Source organism: Larimichthys crocea, chromosome IX, assembly GCF_000972845.2.
Source record: "Larimichthys crocea isolate SSNF chromosome IX, L_crocea_2.0, whole genome shotgun sequence".
NCBI classification, from domain to species: domain Eukaryota; kingdom Metazoa; phylum Chordata; class Actinopteri; family Sciaenidae; genus Larimichthys; species Larimichthys crocea.
Genome location: NC_040019.1, coordinates 10,536,089 through 10,543,707, shown reverse-complemented (window position 1 = coordinate 10,543,707; position 7,619 = coordinate 10,536,089).

Here is a 7,619-nt window from a genome sequence, read left to right as displayed (position 1 = left end):
CTAACATGCTGCTGATCAGCAGGTATAATGTTTACCATGTGCACTATCTTAGTTTAGTGTGTAAGAATGCTAATTTTTGCTAATTAGCATTAAATAAAAGCAGAACTGAAGCTTGACGGGTTGTCTTTAGTGGTTAGGGATTACCAAAGTCATTAAAATTCAACCTGATGGGAATATGAATATATGCAACAAATTTCATGGTGGTCCGTTAGTTTAATGGAGACATTTCACAAAAAAACACAAATGTCAATCTTGCGGTGTTGAAAGGTCAGGGGATCACCTAAGTCCTATAGGTTTCATCCTCTGGTGAGCATGAATGCACCAAATTTTGTACCAATTTTCATCCTCTGGTGAGCATGAATGCACCAAATTTTGTACCAATCCTTCCTGTAGATGTTGAAATATTTCACAGGAAATGTGAATCAATTTGACCTGCTGGTGGTGCTGCAAGAAAAGCTAGGGTGTCGCAAAAGATAGGAAGATTCATCCTCTGAGGCAATGAATGTCTGTAACTAAATCTTTGGAAATCCGTCCAATGGTTGTTAAGATATTTCAGTTTATTTCAGATGGACTAACCAACCAATTCAATGCAAGCATTAGCTAAAAAGTAAAACAACAGAGCATGGATTTGAGAGTAATTATCTTGTAAATGTGTCTTGCCATGAGGGATGTAGGTCATTGGAAACCTTTGAACAAGCTGTATAGTCTGTAATCTCCTGTAATACCCTATTGTGGACACCAGAGAAATGAGTTTTCCTTAAAGGCTTGTTTTTTTCCTGACAGTCAAGGTAATCCCTGTGTCATTTCTTGGACTTTGGTTGGCCTCTTTGTGGCAGTAAATTTTTCAACAAACCTCCCACGCAGTCCACAAGCGATAAGAGTATATCAGCAGTCATGGCTGTTCATAATTTGATGTTGTTACAACAGTAAAAGAGACACACAGTTAAATACGAGGAGCATATTAAGTTAAATATATTACTACAGGCAAGATCTGTAGAAATAGCGTACAGCCAGGTAGACAAACTTGTTTCCTCAAAATAGAGGAAAGGACAATGAGTCTTTATCTGATAGCAGGTGATGACTCATGTGTGGGTGAAAGTAGGCCAGTCTGAGAATGAGACGCACAGGTATTCAGGTGTGGGATGTAACCATGGAGTTTGCAGGAGCCACACACCATGACCTCACCTGACTATTGGTACATTACAGAATATGTATTTAGTTTGGTTGAGTTAGATTTAACACACTTGTAGGATTGTAATGCTTTCTACAAATAGCAGATCAGATCAATCATCAGATCAGAAATATGATGCAGAAGATGTAAGATAAGGGCTAGTTGTAATACCAGTTAGTCAGGAGACATTTATTTAGCATTGGTCTGCTGGTATTTGACGTACTAGACAAAACATGACCGAAACTATGCAAGCTCCAAACATTTTATTTTTACTACCTTTCTGCATATATCTGTATATACTTAAATGAATTTATTACAATGGAAAAAATGATAATTTAACACTGAAAATAGCTTTATTTTGTGATTCAACAGGTCACAGAATATATGAATAAGTTTAAAAAACAGATTATAGCAATGACCTAAAAGATAAAGGCTGAGGCAATGGTTTTATAGGTTGATTATAGACATACGTACAGTGTGTAATTGAGCTCACACGTATATAAGGTTTTTTTTAGTCAAACAGATGAAACAAGCGAGTAAAAAAAAAAAAATCATGAACCAATGAGTGAGATTTCTTCAAAGATATAAATATATTTTATAACTTAATACCTACAGCTGCTGAGCTAAGAGTACCATGACTGTGTGTTACATAATTTAGGGTTTGTTTTGCTGCTATGACGCAACTTCAAATATGGCCCCACAAACCCAGGAGGTTAGTTTATAGACATGTAATTTAGTTTTATAAGCCCAGCTTTAGTAGTTGGGAGTCAAATATGAAGAAAGAAAACTAACCTTGTTTGCTTGTTTCCTATACGCTCCACAGCAGAATGATAAAATATATGATACAATCTAGACACCACTCTTTAGTGTATGTCTTTGCAATTTAAAAAGGTAAATTAGACAAACACTGGAACTGATATGTTTTGGAAAACAAAGAGATTTCTGATACGGCTCAGTTTGTAAGTATTTGGACAGTGAAATGAAACAATGACTTTGAGGTCAAAGTGCAGATTTTCAGTGTTAGGGTGTTCAAGGTGCTGACATTCATATCAGTGAACCATGTAGGTGTATTCATACACACCCTTTTGGGGGATTGTATTAAAACAAATCCACAGTTTCAACACAATTCAATTCAAAGCTCAAATTCACTTTTGGTTCCAATGAGTAACAACACTTCTGATTTGATTTTCACTTGAGATTTTGAAATCAAACTTGACTAAATAAATACTGTTAGACCCATATGCAATGGAGAAATACTTGTAAGTAGCTAATATTTTGTATAATTTCATTTACTATGGTTATGGTTATGGAAGTTCTCTAGTTTTATTGTAGGGTGCTTAATGAGGACCAACAATGATCTTAGTCCTGAATTTTTAACTGAGTTAACTTAGCATAAAGACCGGAAACAGAGGGAATTACCTAGCCTGGCTCTGTCAAAAGGCAACAAACCCATTTTAATCCATACATATGTAAATGTTAATACAATTGGTTGTCATATGTGGGACTATTTCTTGGTCAGGACTGCTAACTTCCAGGAGTTTCTCCTGGCTGCCTGAGAACTGGACCTAACCAAGTAACAGTCTGGCATAAATCATAAAATTGTTGTTTTTATATTTCAGTTTTTGTGCAGATTAACATAAACAAATGAGATAGAATGTTTAATTAGAGAGCTAGTGATGCTGGCAAGTGAATGTTATTACCTAAGAAACAGAGCCTGTTTCCTGTCTTCATGCTACAGACTCCTGGTTGTAGCCAGCTCAAATATTTATAATGAACAAACATGAGAGTGGTATCGACCTTCTAACTGTCTGCAAGAGAACAATAACCATACTTCCAAAAATGCTGAATTATTCCTTTAAAGAGATTTTAATATACTACCCACTCACATGCTGCATGTTTGGGGGATGACTGGCTGTTACACTGACAGACTATGCAGACAGGTAGTGAGGTCTGCAGTGGTTGATTCCCGACTAGCAGGGTGTGGGCTCACTTCCTCTGCCAGCAGTGTGTCAAAACTCTGGCACAGGGCTGCACGTCCTCTGGTGGGTGGAGAACTTCTGTGTTGTCTGGTGATGAAGTGCCCCGTCATGGCAGATGAATGAGGAGCTCGGGATAAGAGACTTGGTGTGGGCAGCGTCAATGGGTGTACACAGATAGAAAGATATCCAACATGTACAAAGGTACTTGTGCTTGTATTTGTGTGCACAGACAAGCACATGGGTGTGTGCATTCCTTGATCATGGGCCTTTCTTGTGTGTATACCTCCAGCTGACAGCAGCTTCCTGTGTAGTAATTGTCTTTTTATAGCCAGACTGAGGCGCCCCATGGTCCAGGGCAGACAAAATTACAAGATTTTGAAGTGCTAAGAAGAAGCTCACTAAATGACAGCAGGTGAAAGTGAAAGAGAATAGACCGGTGAATTTAGGAATGTTACAATGTCAGAGGGCCTCGAGGCCCATCAGTAAAACACTTAAATCAGCCTGAAGTGGCAGCAGACACTCAAGACCTTACATAACTTTCACTCCATTTTGTTTCTCTTGAACTACACTTATCTGACTCTTGGCCCCCGTAAAAGGAGCCCTGTATTGTTTCTGAACAGAATAGTAACAAGATTAGACCTGGCTCAGCTTTGTGTGTGTAATAACTCCACCTCTGTGGCATTCATAACACAGGCCTGGGTCACAGTTAAGAGGGAGAAAGGATTAAAACAATTTAAAAAAGCAATGGCAGCTCTCTTATCCGACGCTCCCCTCCCTTCTCCTTTCCTTCCTGGGAAATCAGATCTGAGCTCTGGCCTGTCTCTCCACCCGGCCCCCCGAGAGAGAGCAAGAGAGGGGTCTGTCTGTCCTCAGCACTTCCTCTCCAGCCTCACCAACACGGGTGGTGCTAGGGCTGTTGTGTAACTACAGGTTGAAGGCACGATGTTATGAGGTCATCGTCCTGTGACCGACATTATGCCTGGCTGTTCCTCTCCAGCCGGGCTCAAGCTCCAGTCTGTTCCTCCCTTCCTGAGTGCATCCTGTGATGTAGTGAAAGTAGGTCTGAGTCTGAGGTTAAGTCATACTTCTGTTACAGTAGGCGCACAGACAGGGGGTGGAAACACTAATGTTGAGGCTGTTATTATGTCATAATTCAACACAACCATACAAATACCATAAAGATGACCTTCTAACACTGTCTCAGCAAAGATTAGGTTAGAACAGTAAAATTGGCATTCATCAAAGAGCTATTGCATTTTTAGTTTAGTAACTTTAAACAAATTGCTCGTTGGATTGTCTAACAGCACCTGCTACGCCTTGTGGCCTCTGATTTTCTGTGTCTTTTCAAAGCCAACAATCACATCATGCAGTATTCATCTGCATGAATACAGCATGATATGGTAAGAAAGATGTCATGATTTGAACTTTTTTCATTGAATTTTAGCCCCACTAGCAGTGTCCACCATTTTGGGCCTGCAATGAAATTTGTTACTGATGTTCATGGTGCCGGTAGTGCAGTGGTTAGCACTGTTGTCTCACAGAAAAAAAAGGTTCCTAGTTCGAACCTCTGTGTTGAGTTTGTATGTTCTCCCCATGTCTCTGTGGGTTCTCTCCAGGTCCAAACTAATAGGTTAATTACTGACTCCAAATTGGCGAGTGTGAATGGTTGTTCGTCTCTGTGTGCCCTGCGATAAGCTGGCGACTTGTCAGGGTGTATGCCGCCTCTCGCCCAAAGTCCACCAAATCCACCAGCAGGTCACACTTTTGCCTCATTCTGGGAAACATCTTAGCACCCACTACATGAAATGTGCTACAGATATCTATTGTTCGCAGATAATATATCTTAATTAATTTGGTGATTCCATGACTTTTTATAGTTTCACAATTAGGTTTTTTACATCAAATTTGGTAACGACGATCTGTGTCTCCACGTTTTTGTGATTTCTGAATTGTTCCTTAGCATCATCAGAACTTCACTTGTAATTTATTTGTTTATGACCAAATATCTGAAACACTAATGACATTCCCATCAGCCTCTGTTGCAGTCTATTTTATGGTAAACATGGTAAAAATCATACCTGCTAAAAATCGTCATGTTATATTGTCATTATGAGCATGTTAGCATGCTGACGTTAGCATTTACCTCAATTCACCTCTGACTTTGTGTGGAAAGCCAGCTGAATGTGCGTGCAATTAACCATGATGGTAGAATTTGTGGCATTGGCGCGACAAAAACAAACCAAAAATACTGAATTCCTGGAAAGAAATTAGTGAGGCAGTGTGACAGGAGGAGGCTGTGATGGCAGTTTTTTCACCACACTTTCAAGAGTGGCCTATTTGGATAAGTAAGCATTGTAAGCACTGTAGTCGCCGTTTTCGAATAGCGCTTAAGGCAAGTGCTGAACCAATAGAAGACTGAAATGCAAACATGCCTAATTTATAGGCACATCCACAAGTGATGTTTCGAGCTTATGCTCTTTTTCAGGCTTCAAGTCTGTTACAGTATGAGGACCCTTTTTCATGTTTTCATGAGAATAAAAACTTTTGTCTTTAGCTGTGGTCAGACAACACATTACACAATCCAGTTCATTCGAAGTGCGTTGAGCCCAAACAAACTGTCTCAAACAACATAACTCTCTCTAGATGAGCAAATACTACATTGTGACACCTTCCAACAACCCGCCCTTTACCACGGCCCTTCTCTGCTCTTGGATTTATGCTTGCAATCTCTGACGACATAAAACTGTGTCTTTGTGCTTATCAATCAAAGCATCAGTGAACTCAAACAGGAAATGTTTTTTAAATGACCGCGCTGCCCTTGTACCGTAACGCTAGCCAATTAGTTGCCAATAATTACATGCTCGTGTGTATTTCAGAAATGGACCTTAGCTCTGAGCACAGTTATTAGTTTTATTTAGACAGCGAGGGGGGACAAAGTCACAAAAGGTCTCATTGAGAAGCTCCTCAGGTGCTTTTTGTCACTGTGGTCTGAAGCGTTATCTGATGAACTATGAAATGAAGCTAGCGTTCTATGGGCGGCTTTACCATTTCCTACTCCAAAAACTAAAACAGTTTGTGCTGTAGATGGTCAGGACATGAAATGGAGACCAAGCGGCGCACAGAAATGACGATAAGCATCAAATTACTCTCATCAACGACAAAAACTGTCTCTGTTTCTCACATTATCAGGCCCAGGCCATGGTTCTTAGGTAAAGGGTGCCTTTTGAAAAGCATCTGAATGAGACACATTATATAGGCAACAGAGAAAACACTATCACAGCATTTAGGTAAGGCCAAACTGTTTAACATCTATCTTAATACACAAGTTTAGTGTGAGTGTACGGTTTTCATTACTTTTACTTGGCTCCTTTCCTTTGAGATATTTCCATACTTAAATGAGAGTTTTTACATGGATCCTAAAAATGAAGCCTTGAAAAGTAAAAAAAGTATTTAGTTATGCGTGTGCAAACCGCTAAAATCACTTTAACACTTCAAATGAAATGAGAGAAGAGAAGCTCAGACTCTGTATTATGACTGGATATTGTGGGCAAATGCAACATAAGTCTTTAGGCAACATAAGTCGTATATTGCATCGTTACCATATCATTAATTCTTGATATTTTCCACACTGACTAAAGATGCCCCTTCAGCATTTTCTCACTGCTCAGTGTTGCTGTCTTGTCACTGTTACTGAGCTAGTGTGTGTACAGTTTAAGATAAAAGGCTGCTCCTATCTGTGGGCAGAGGGTGTGTACACCAGATCAGCACGCACATTATCGTCAAGTGAATATTTACACTCTGGCCTGGTGCCCTAGCTTCTCTCTCTCACGATGGCATCTGACGTTGTTTCTGTGCTGCCATGCTTACTTAACACGTCCTGACTGTGGACGGTGTCACACTTTGATTCAAGTCGAATTTTTACATTCCTGTCAAGTTTTTCCTCAATTTCAGAACATTACAGCAGCTGGGTTGTATATTGTCATATGGACAAGTTGATACAGTGACTGCTTTAGTACTTTGTGAAGCCAAGTTTAATAGTATTGCTGGCAGTCTCCACTGTGACATTATAATTTAGGTAACACCCTCATTACGGCTTAATGGGGCTGTAAGAGTGACATAATACTACAGAGACCCTCAGCTCAATGGAAAACCCCCTCGACAATGATCTTTCTCTGACCCAGAGTTGTGTTGCTATCCCCAACACCTGCTTTTATCACAACTCTTTCTCCCCACTTCATTCGTCAACCTTTTTCTCCCCCCCCCCACCTCCCTCTTTTCTCTTCAAGAGTTTACTTTAGTCTTTCAGACTTACATCCGCCTGTATTTACCCCCTTTCATGTTTCTTTTCTTGTTCTGTATTTGTTTCAGACCCCTTACTTCCTTTCTTAAAGTGAAAAAGAAATACGGTACATGGTATGAAAGAAAGAAAGTAAACAGCTAAACATTTCCATGGAAATGCATTATCTACT